Raw genomic sequence first — 12251 nt, 5'->3', positions numbered from 1 at the left:
GTTACCCTCAATCACATCTTGAAGGGACTTGGGGTATTTAGCCACCAATTTCTTAGCCACATCAGCAGCATTCTTCTTGCTTAAAGACGTGGTTACTTTCATCATTTCACGGACCACAATTCTGACCATCTCTTTCCTCAGACTTGGATTTGGACGCCTTTCCCTCTCCAAAGCCTGTGTCAACGCCTCTGGGAACTGTCCCCATGGTATTGTGAATGACTCTGGAAAACTGCCACTTGGGCTCTGACAGCTGCTGGACGACGATGACGTTGGCGACAGAGACATCATGGATTGGGAGGGTCCTGGTGAGGCAGTAAGGCAACCACTTTCTTGGGCCGGACCTTTACAAATGCACATACACGAAACAGACATAACATGAATGGTTTTACATTTTAATTGAGCTTCATAACAATGTTGAGAACAGATCACATCATAAAACCACCAAGCAGTCAGGATGCTGAACAATGACGTTAAACTTACATTTCAGACTCCATGCAGCAACCAGCTTCCTGGCTTGTATGGGCCTCAGGGCTGACAACAAATCATCTTCTTTCAAAAACTGGAAGTCATCAGGGGTCTCTACCCCCAGAGATTGGAGAGTTTCCTCCAAGATCTCCCTTGTAGCATCTGGCAGGTCAGGCAAGGCCTCCGTGATGGCAGAATGTAGAAATGATTTGGACATCTGTACAAATTTCATTTAAGATGCATAAGTAAATATTTACAAAATGTAGCCGATTTACTGATTTACTACATTTACTTCAGAACATTGTAGTTTGGGACTAATTCATATTGAAGTTAAAGTTGTGCCCAATATGACTACAGACATTGAAAATCAAAAAATAGAACTACATAAAACTCATCATTCAGACATTGCAAAAATCACATGGACAAAACGCTGTGTTTCAGTGGGATGACTCTGTGTGCATCGATGGTGTATGAAGTCAGTGGGTAAAAATCTAGCAAGGCCTGTATGTTCACACACTTCATTGCTGTACTTTGCGGTCTAATGGCATACAGATGGTATTTGGGAAGGAAGACGGATTTGTGCAAGTCCATAAGAACATACACAGCATCATCCTTAGTTAGAATTCTGATAATCTTCCCAAATTCCAGAGACTCGTTTAAGACCAAAAAATCCCCTTTCTTGTAGGTTGTACCTCTGTACTGAATTTCTGTTGAGACAACAGTATCCCTTTCTGAAAATCCAAATTCAGAAGCAGCATGAATGACAGCTTCACTGTAAAGGTTGGGAATAAAAGCGCAACCATTTTTAATTTGTAGTACCTCACTAGATCCTGGTCCTGCCGAGACATATGCCTGGAACATCTGATGCCTCTCAGAAAGAGTGAGGCAAATGTTCTTGAAGTTTTTCAAATGTCTGGCACATCACTTGAAATAGCTATGTTTGCTTTCAAAACGCATCGTCCACAGTCGAATAAGGGGGCCAAATTTCAGGATTAGTGAGGGATAATGTCTCATGTAATGGTGTTTCGGTTTGAGAGTACTATGAGGAAACAAACATGTCCTTGAATCCAGATATTCCTGAACTATGATTTCAAGGTAAGCTATCTGTGACACTGAAATCTTTTGCGCACAAACTAGATCAACAATATCTTTGAGCAGGAGAGTCAACTGCCACACGTCATCATCAGCATTTTGCACCTTGTCGCCAATTAGAACAGGTAACAACCTCAAAAAATTCCAATTCTGGATCGCGTTACCAGAGAGTTTGAGTGCACCAGACTGGACAGTGCAAGGCTTGGAGAGAGCATCTGAACCTTTGAACTGGAATTGTTTGATTCGCCTGTTCAAAAGGGTATATGTGAACCACTTCTTGGTCTTGATGAAATAATTCAATACAGACCAAGGTCAGAGGACAACACGCCCTCAAAAATGTCATGGCCTAAACATGGTGGGAGCCCAGGTTGGCATACATGAAAGTTTGGCACATCATTGAAAACTGACCTCAGTTTTATTCCTTTGACGTCTCTGTTCTCCTCAGACAGAGCGGCGACAGCAGCGTCATAGGAATCAGCAGTTCTTTGCTGGCCGCAAAGATTGGGTTCTTTCTTAAATTCGTCTCTGGTTACCTCACAGTACCTGCAAAAATAACAAGACGTGAAATTTTCGTTAAACCCTCCAATGCCATGTGACCCTAAATTATCCCCAGCTATACAGTACAAAGACAGTACAAGGACAGTTTCCCCTCCTACAGTCACTCCATTTTCTGCTAAATCTGACAAATCCGAGATCAGGTCAGCAAATACTTTGGCACATCCAAACTTTTTTAGATCATTTTCTCCACACAACAAGACTAGGGACATGTGATCTGTGTTGGATTGCACATGAACTGGCAAATTCGCAACAGAAAGATAAACAGCGAGAACTTTGTGCTTTTTTTTTGCTGAGCCGAGAGGATTGACTACTTCAAATGCATCTTGGTACAAAATAACCTGCAGGCCTCCTGGGTTTGCAATGAAGAACGGATTGGACTTGAAGGCCTGTCCATCACAAGTGTCACCAAGGAAACATGCATCTGTTTCAGTAGTCTGTTGCAACACAGAATGTTTCCAAAATTGTGATTCTAGTAAGTTAGTCACTGTTTGCTTTACAGGTATGTAATAAGCATTTCTTTGTCTCATATCATCATCATATCCTAATCTTACTACTTTGGGCTCTACATATTTGAACATCCGTTTGAATGCCTGAGCTCTCGTGTAGGCTGTTCTCAGTGGGCCTTTATGAGATGAGGAGAACAGATCAGAATCCTTAATACAATCAGAGACTTTCCCCATCACATCATCAGTAAGATTTAACTCATCTTTCATGACAGAGTGTAATTTGCTCAAAGTGTAATCAAGTCCTAATTCATGTAGATTTTGCATCTCTTCAACAATTATTTGTATTGTTGAATCTGGAAGCAGCAGTTGACCTTGTAGTTTTAAATAGAACAGGCAAACACTCCTAAGAAAGATTTCATTGAAAACCTGTGTCGGTTCAGTACTTACTGATAGATCTGCTGCCTCATCCACCGTCTGCGAAACCTCTTCACAAGCCGTGGCAGAGGACTGCGGTGTGATTTCTCTGTAAAGATCATTTATGTTATTCACTGAACAGTCTGGATGTTTCCTAGACAAGTGCACTGCAAATGATGACCTCACAGTAAATGTGTTTTGACAACCTGCCACTGGACACTTAACAGATCTTCCCTCCACTAAATGTTTTTTTAAGTGTACAAGAAGTTCCTGCACAGTCTGAAATCGGTCTGAGCAAAGTGACACAGCGCACACAAAATTAGACACAATGGCTGTGTTGGCATTAACAGACGACGTTGTGGCATTGTGCTTCCTATAGAAGTGAGACTTAAATGATGCATATGTGCAAAATGTCTGCCTGCAACTAGTACTCTCACACCTGAAGACACAGCGTGGTTCGTTTCTGTGAATCCTACAATGCAACACATAACCCATCAACGTTTGCAAGGTTCTCCCGCAAAAACGACAACGAATCATGGCAAGGGGAGCTTGAAACAGGCGAAACAATTCTTATCTGCCAACAGTCAAAAGCAAAAAAAAATGCACCAACATTGATAGCTGTCCATCAACGAGTGTAAAATAAAATTAAGACACGATGTATCGTTTCACAACATGAACACAGTGTGGCTCGCTTCTGTGAATCCTAAATGCAACACATAACCCCTCAACGTTTGCAATGTTCTCCCGCAAAAACGACAAACGAATCATGGCAAGGGGAGCTTGAAACAGGCGAAACAATTCTTATCTGCCAACAGTCAAAAGCAAAAAAAAATGCACCAACATTGATAGCTGTCCATCAACGAGTGTAAAATAAAATTAAGACACGATGTATCGTTTCACAACATGAACACAGTGTGGCTCGCTTCTGTGAATCCTAAATGCAACACATAACCCCTCAACGTTTGCAATGTTCTCCCGCAAAAACGACAAACGAATCATGGCAAGGGGAGCTTGAAACAGGCAAAAAAAAAAACTCTTATCTGCCAACAGTAAGCAAATGCACCAACTTTCATAGTTGTCTGGCCATCAACGAGTGTAAAATAAAATCAAGACACGATGTATCATTTCACAACATTGGACTTTGACTTAACCGACGATTGAGTATGATTCAATGGTGTTCAATTTGCACCACTACGGCAAAATGGAATTGGGAAAAGGGCGCGGAGAGCTTAGCTGCTAAAGCTCTGTTAGCAGCACAAGGATAACAGTAATCGCTCATAGAACAATTTACAACATGAAAACACACCGTTTCTTGACAATAAACTGCTTTATACTTAACCTGACGGTTGAGTATGCTTCAGCTGTATTAACTCAGCTCTGCTGGTATACTTGATTAGCTAGCTTGGCTAACCAAACTGTCTGGTAACATGAAGTTGACGTTGAGTAAAATATTAAACGACCGCTCTTCAGCTATCTTTAACTCTGAATGAACAGAAAGGGAGGGTGATTCTTCGGTATAGATTACCTTCTAACTTTTGACGACAGTGTTTAGGTTGGATATCCGACAGGAAAGTTTCACTCTGAGGAGCAAACAGTCACTGACCAGAGACGACAAGAATCTGCGTGCAAGCAAGTGAAGCACCTGTTGCGCGAGGCTTTGCGTGTGACGTCACAGCACCACGCAAGGCACGACATGCTGAGTCGTCTGATCTCCAGCAAACATAGGCCTAAATAAAAAAAATGTAACCCCCTTGGCTTGATTTCGTTGTAAAACCAATTGTGACATTGTTCATTGTATGTTTTAATTTTTTTTTTTTTTTTTTTTTTTTCTTCTCTTTCCCACAAATTATCTGTGTACAGATTGTATTTTGAATTTTTTCTAATTAAAAAAAATAAAAAAACATAGGCCTAAATGTCTAATTATCTGAATAACAAGCAGGCTGCACTAGTCTCTGTAAAATTATTTTCCATGCAGGATTCAACGAAATTAGTATTGTTTACTTACCTTGAGATTGTCGCTGGTTTAAACGAGAAGTTCCCAATATGTCCAGAGCAGCTTAGGCCTTAAAATTTCTCTGTAGTGATTTCTCTTCCCAAGGTTTGACTGGACGTGGGCAGAGTCTTTGTTCTCACAGACAAAATAACACTTCTTTCTTTATCCCCCAACTTGATTAAAAAAAGATTTGATTAGCCTATGCTTTCAGTTATGGCCAGCCACATGATGTATAGTTCAGAGAAGATTCAAAACAAGAAATAATCACGTATATCCTTAAAAAAAAGTGGATAACTAGGCTAAATGTTAAGTAGGTAAAATTGAAGTGGTGGCAGTCTTCCTTTCTTCCAACATTTTGGAAATCCATGTTTGAAGTCTGCAGAATTAAATTGTAATTTGAACACAATTTTACTGTCATTTAATATGCATTGTATTGTTTTTTGGAATACAGTATTTATATGTCACAATAACACAAACAAGTTATTTTAACAACGACATTGTGTTTCAAAAACAACATGTTCATGTTAAATTTACAATAACATTTAGTTTGAAGTTTTACTAAATTACACTGTAAAGAAAACAATGTTTAGCTGTAATACCCTGTACAGTTTTTTAATGTTGAGATTTTACAGTGTTATTCTGTTATTTCTACGGACATTTTTTACAGTGTAAAATGCAGTTAAGAAGGGCATCAATTGGCCCTGTATCATCAGGAGACAAGGCAATGTACAGCTGTGTGTCATCAGCATAGCCATGGAAACTGATGCCGTGTCTCCTAATGACATCTCCGAGAGGAAGCATATAAAGATTAAAAAGAATTGGACCTAAAATTGAGCCATGGGGAACCCCACACCTAATTTCATGGGTTCCTGAGGAACAAGTATCCATACTTACATAAAAACATCGGTCTGTGAGATAAGAGTGGAACCAGTTAAAAACAGTGCCAGAGAGGCCGACCAGGTGTCTGAGTCTATTTAATAAAATGTGATGGTCTACTGTATCAAAGGCGGCGCTTAGATCCAGTAGAACCAAGACTGTGAGTTTCTTGTTATCTAAGTTCCACCTGATGTCATTTAAAATCTTTAAAAGTGCTGTCTCGGTACTGTGGTTTATCCTAAAACCAGACTGATGTCTCTCTAAGATGTTGTTTCTGTTTAAAAAGTCAGTGACTTGGTTAAAAACCAGTTTTTCTAATATTTTACTTAAAAAGGGTAAGTTTGATACAAGATGGTAATTATTAAAAACGTTGGGATCTAAAGTGCTCTTCTTCAGAAGGGGCTTCACCACAGCTGTTTTAAAAGCGGTGGGGAAGACACCCGTCTGAAGGGAGCAATTCATAATGTTTAAAAACTGTTCCTCGAAGAATCCATAAAATGCTTTTAAAAGTGAAGTGGGAATTGGATCTAAAAGGCAGGTTGTTGGGTAAGGGTTTGCCCATAAGAAATTAATAGAAACAAGCCTCACTCCATATTTCCAAATTTTCTGCCCATCTGTTACTATTGAAAATGGAGTGTTGGAGTCGGAGTCAAAATTGCTCACTCCAAGTTTTACTCCATGTTACCTAGGTGGCCACTTGATGGCAGCATCACCTAATAAATGTCAAAATTCCAAGTTTTGATAGAAAAATCCGTCTACTTTCATATTTTCATTTAGTTTCGAAGTCAATGCCATCTTTTCAGCTATTTCCAGATTATGTAATTAATATTCATAAAAAGTCACAATTGTCACCCAAGAGCGGTTTCAAGTAGTGGAATTCCATTTTTTCATCAGTTTTCTAAATCAATGCCATCTTTTCAGCCATTTCCAGATTATATAATTAATATTCATAAAAAGTCATAATTATCACCCAAAAGCGGTTTTAAGTAGTGGAATTCCATTTTTTCATCTGTTTTATAAGTTAAGGCCATCATTTCAGGTATTTCCATATTTAATTATAAATATTCACGAAAAGTCATACTTTTTGCCAGAAATGGTTTTAAGTAGTCTAATTCCATTTATTCATCTGTTTTATAAGTTAAGGCCATCATTTCAGGTATTTCCATATTTAATCATACATATTCATGAAAAGTCATAATTTTTGCCCAAAAGCTGTTTCAAGTAGTGTCAACCAAATTTTGTCCAATACAACTGCCTTTAAAGGTTATTTTAATGTTGTTGAATCCAATTTGTACCTTTACACAGTCGGAGGCGTTTTCACTCTTAAAAGTACAGCTTGACCTGACTACAAAGTGTTGTAGCTCATAATGGGTCGCAGAGCATCAAGAAAGACATCGACGGAAAGCTCTCGGCCCGCTGGACGAGCGCATCTTCAAACCGAAGCTCTGCGCCCTAGCAGTGAGGAGCTAGGGGGCGTCAAAGCTGAGAATTTCCGCCTTGTTAACAGGTATATCTCAGCGATGGAAGCACTCGGGGGCGTGGGACCAACGTTAATGGAAAGCCCTCGAGCTCTACTGCATATGTCTCCCACCACCTGGTGGCGCCACTCTGGGCCAAACTCCAGAACGAAAGGGGACAGAGACACGAGAGGGGGTGCGCATGAAAGACCTCGATGACGTGAACGCAAAAGCCCCCTCGCCACCCCACTCCCTCCTCCTTTTCTTCAGCTGGGAGGGGAACGTATACCTTTCTTCCAATTTCACATCTACCGATTTTGGGTGCCCCTTTTCGAGGGCCCTTTCCGTGGGGTTAGCGGGACCCAAATCGACACCCTTCGTCGGTGGGAAGCCAGGTTTCGCCACAAAGCGGTTCCAAGTCTCTATCCCACCGTATGGCCGAGTAAACCCCAAAAAGACTGCGTGAGGTTTTATCCAGTGACCTCTTGACCTTTCAAAGTTAAACGGCCATAACTCCACAACGCTAGGGGCTACCAGCGCGGGCCCAAGTGATCCTGAAAGCTGTCAGCGAGCTCTTGCGCATATGTCAGAATCAGATCCCTGACGCTTTTTTTTCTGCCCAAGCTCTGCAGGTCACCTAAATCATTAAGGCCGTGAAAGCTGTAAGCTTCTCACACCCTTTGTCCACAGCAGGCCTGATGCGAAAACTAGCTCATAATGGGTCGCAGAGCATCAACAAAGACATCGACGGAAAGCTCTCGGCCTGCTGGACAAGCGCACCTTCACACCTAAGCTAGGCAATACTGAACAATGGACGGAGCTACAAGCAAGACACCTTTGTAGCCCTTGATGTGCTGAACACACCGGTGTCCTCGGTGTCTTTCTTACTTCAAGAGTTCAGGACTTATGGACACTGAAATTCTCTGTCATGCTTGGTGGAGAAGGAAGTGATGGATGAGGGACCAACCCCACTGTAAAGCTCTAAGAGGGTTCAGTCCAGAGCATGTGAGCGGAGTGGAGCGGCGAGAATTCCCGCTCCTTGCTCACATAGGTTGCCGTCCCCCTCTCTCCTCGCTCAAAGTCGCAACACGCCGCCCCAGCCATAGCGCTCCAGCAAGACTGCATCCCGCTCCGCTCCACGCTCGCTCCACGCTCCACTCCAAAAATGTTTGCATGCATATTAAATTTACATGTTTAGCTGAAGCCTTATATCTAATCAGAGGCAGACTGGGAAAATACAAAGTATATGTTCTATGGCTAGATTTAATTTTTTCGGACAGCTTATTAACAAAGCTCTGCCACTGAACATCATAAAGTTTAAAAGATGTTTATTGAAAAAAAACACAAATGTTAACACTTTTAAAATTAAGAAAATAATTTTACCTAATGGAATTAGCTGGTTAAATACACATCGGCCTCTTTTTTGAAATATTTTGCGAACTCCATCTTGCTGTCAGTAGCCAAACTGAAGTGATGCATTCTGGGGTATGTTTGGGCATACATCGGGTCCGTGATGTGAGCGGTAACGGAGCGAAACTGGAGCGGGATAACGCCCCACTCCAACCGAATCATCCTAGAAAAAAAAGTCCCGCTCTGCGCTCCTTTCAAAATTTGTCAGCTCCGCTCCCCGCTCGCTCACGCTCCGCTCCGCTCACATGCTCTGGTTCAGTCACATATATACAACTTCAAGATTCAATAATTTTGTAAAAAGATTTAAAGTAGGACTTCATGACTCAGAGAACACAGACAAGAAACTACATCATTTCCAAGTTGAAATTTAATCCACATTTCAGATTTCCATATATTGTATAATGCATGCAAGGAGATTAATTCTTGGACTTCCTGTGTCTACAGGAAATAGGATGTGCAGCAGCAATCTTGATGGCATGGTGAGTAAAAGTTAGCTCCTTAATTTATTGATTTTACTCTTACAAAACCCTCTTGAACGTGAGTTTTTGCTTTAATTCTGTTTGTAACATCACAATGTTACGTTTAAAAGTGTTTTTATGCACTTTTGAATGTTAAAAAGTCACATTTTATTCCACTCTGTATCGGACATTATAACATTATTATATAGATGTAAATGTGGAATATTTTCAAATTTCAATCTATGTCACTTTGTGACATAGATTGAAATATGGAACGTGGAGATAGTTAGTTAGTTAGTTAGTTAGGGAAATGTTTTTTATACAGTTATTAACAACGTAAACGGAAGGAAGCAAAAAACAAGTGTACCTGATGGACATGTGTTGTGTTAGAAATAAAGACAAGGATGCATGTCAGGAAGAAGAAGCTGTGAAATTATCAGAATAGATGGCAAAGCATGTTAATATAACCAGCAAGATAGCATGAAAAAGGTACAAAGCAGGCATCTGTGAAGATTCTCATTCATCCAGGTCATGGTACTTCCAAGCACTTCTAAGAGGCAACTGGTCTTTGTTTGTGGTTCTAGAAGATGTTTCATCTTTTATCCAAAAGGGAAGACCAATGGTTTGAAAATGGAATGAAAGAAGCCATTCATGTTAAACCACAAAGACCACCACTGAACAGAGGCTTTAGTCTAAGACACCACTTACCAGCCACCTACTTGCTGAGAATGTGGAGCCTTAATTTGGTGTGTCATATTGTAATAATCCACAGGCAGACAGAGTATGTGGAATTTGTTTCGGGAGATACAGTAACTTAAAGAAACACCTGAACACATCCCACACGATTCCGAATTATGAGGAGTTCCATCTTCTCCTGAGATATGGGAATCCACGGTGAGATTGAGAAAATATAATATATTTTCATATTTATTCATAGATACCCTGTTATGTTAGTTGCATGGATTTCCTGGACTCATTTATTTTTCATTTCCAACCGCAGAACTTCAGAAAGGTTGGACTGCATATTATGTACAAAGACAAATTTAGTCCGCGTCATTTACAAGATGCGCATTGCATTATGTCAATAAAGGTTAGTGTATTCAACTGGTTTTAATTTGCCAAAAAAGACAAGATCAGTTGCCAATCCATTGTTATTGTTAATAGGAACGTGAACCAATCATGAAGGAGGCTAAAAGAGCAGCCATACTCAAGGACTTTGCTGAACTGCGGAAATCTGATCCCAAAGAGCCCATGGTATCCGTGTTGGACGTGGGGTGCCACAGTGACAATGGTACTTTTAAATTATTTTGATATATACTGAAATTTGGAACCACAGGGTTTAGTTTCCAATTTAAATCTAGTACGCTTCATTACAGAGATTGCCTGTCCGCTTCCTGGTGGCGAGGTTTTTGAAGAGTCCATTGATGAGGAAGAGAGGCAGGAGCAAGAGGGACTGGAGAGCCAGGAGAGTTTCCTTTCCCTGCGTAGTGCCTCAAGTGACGATGATCTTCTTCCCACTAGAAATGATTCTGTTGACAAATGTTCCACCCCAATGCTTGTCAGAAATCATGTGGTTGATGAAAACGTAGCCTCCGCCAGTCACCTACCTCCTTTCACCTCTGTTTCTGGGTTCCGCAAGTCCTCTTCCAGTTACGGTGTTTTAACTTTGGATCAGCAACTCCCCTCCACCGCTCTGCCTGGGTCCATCCATCAATCATCGTCCAGTGACAGTGGGTTTTCGTCGTTCATCCTCCCAGGGCACTTGAGTGGCCAGGATGAAGTCTCAAGTGTTTCCATGTCAAAGGCGTGCAACTGCAACTGGGAGCAAGTCACTTCCAGGTTGCAGCACCTGGAAGAAAAAGTGGATTCTGTGATGGCAGTGCTGACACAGACACCCAACACTATTCCACCTAAACCATCTGAATCAGTTAAAAAAAGGGAACATGTCAGCGAGGGGAAGAAGAACGATCCTTTATACGGTAATTTTACCTTTCCTTCTCAATTGCAATTTGGGGGAGTGAGGAGAGAGAGAGTTACACTTCCTTGATTCTTTTCCTTTTCACCTTTGTGTTTTGGGGATTGTACAACTAATGTTTACTGTTCTTTTTTTGGGGCAATCGGGGGGTCGCTGCAGAAAAGATTCTGCAAGGCTTCCTCACTTCTTCCCTGGGGCCACGGATTGGAAGGAAGGCCAGAGAAAATGCAAAGCAGTCGTCCAGCCATGCTCGTCGCTTTTGCCTCTACATGGCCGCTGGCATCCCTTCCGGAAACGTCTCCCATGACCTAAGGTTCCTGAACCAAATGGACAAGTTACGTGCGTAAGTATTTTTCATCGTCATAACGGCTGTGGCTCAGGAGGTAGAGCGGTCGTCCACCGATCAGGAGGTCAGTGGTTCGATCCCTGGCCTTGGCAGTCCACATGCCGAAGTATCCTTAGGGCAAGATACTGAACCCCAAAACTGCCCCTGATGCTGTGCCATCGGTGTGTAAATTCATATGTACATTCCTTCGGATAAAAGCGTCTGCCAAATGACTAATTGTAATTGTAATATTTTTCTTGATCGAAAAATCACTTTTTTCAGTATTAACCAGGCACACAATACTGACAAATACAAATTCTTATAGGATACATGATGTTTTGAAATAGATGAGAATTTAGAAGTTGGAATATGGAATCTGATGGTGGAACTTTACTTACTTGTAACTTCTAATCTTTTTTCCATAGTTGGCCAACATACCTCTCTGAGAAGGGCTATGCACCCACAACGATCAAAATTATGTTGATCCAAGTGATCAAGTTCTTCAAACACGTTGAAAGCTTATTCCAGAAGGCTAGTAAGCTCAAGCAGACAGACTTCACTACAATTGGATACGAACTGAAGAGACTCATGTCTGAGGTCCAGAGGAAAGTGGCTATCCACCGACAGAAAGTGTTGCGCAATAAGACAGTTAATGTTTTCACTTTCTTCCACTTTGGTATTGTATACTTTCTAAAAATCAAATTGTATATCCAGTATATATTTTGTCATCTAAATAAACTGAGACTTGGAGCCTCAAATTTGCGATGCATGTCACACTCTTC

The 12251-nt window shown here is 41.1% G+C and overlaps 1 long non-coding RNA gene across 2 annotated transcripts; it reads right to left on the bottom strand.

Annotated features, from left to right (window-relative positions):
• Positions 1-299: 299 nt before the first annotated feature.
• Positions 300-5400, bottom strand: LOC143317677 (uncharacterized). Of its 2 annotated transcripts, XR_013076734.1 has the most exons (5): positions 4981-5400; positions 3009-3084; positions 1966-2100; positions 481-682; positions 300-341 (listed from the first exon to the last, which is right to left on the bottom strand). It is a non-coding gene; the product is annotated as an uncharacterized LOC143317677 (long non-coding RNA). The 2 variants fall into 2 exon arrangements; XR_013076735.1 differs by lacking the exon at positions 4981-5400 and having other exon boundaries at positions 3009-4751.
• Between the last annotated feature and the right edge of the window lie 6851 nt (positions 5401-12251).

The sequence above is a fragment of the Chaetodon auriga genome, unplaced genomic scaffold (genome assembly GCF_051107435.1).
Source record: "Chaetodon auriga isolate fChaAug3 unplaced genomic scaffold, fChaAug3.hap1 Scaffold_134, whole genome shotgun sequence".
Taxonomy (NCBI): domain Eukaryota; kingdom Metazoa; phylum Chordata; class Actinopteri; order Chaetodontiformes; family Chaetodontidae; genus Chaetodon; species Chaetodon auriga.
The sequence above is the reverse complement of the archived record's forward strand: the minus strand, read 5'-3'. Positions and strand labels throughout refer to the sequence as shown.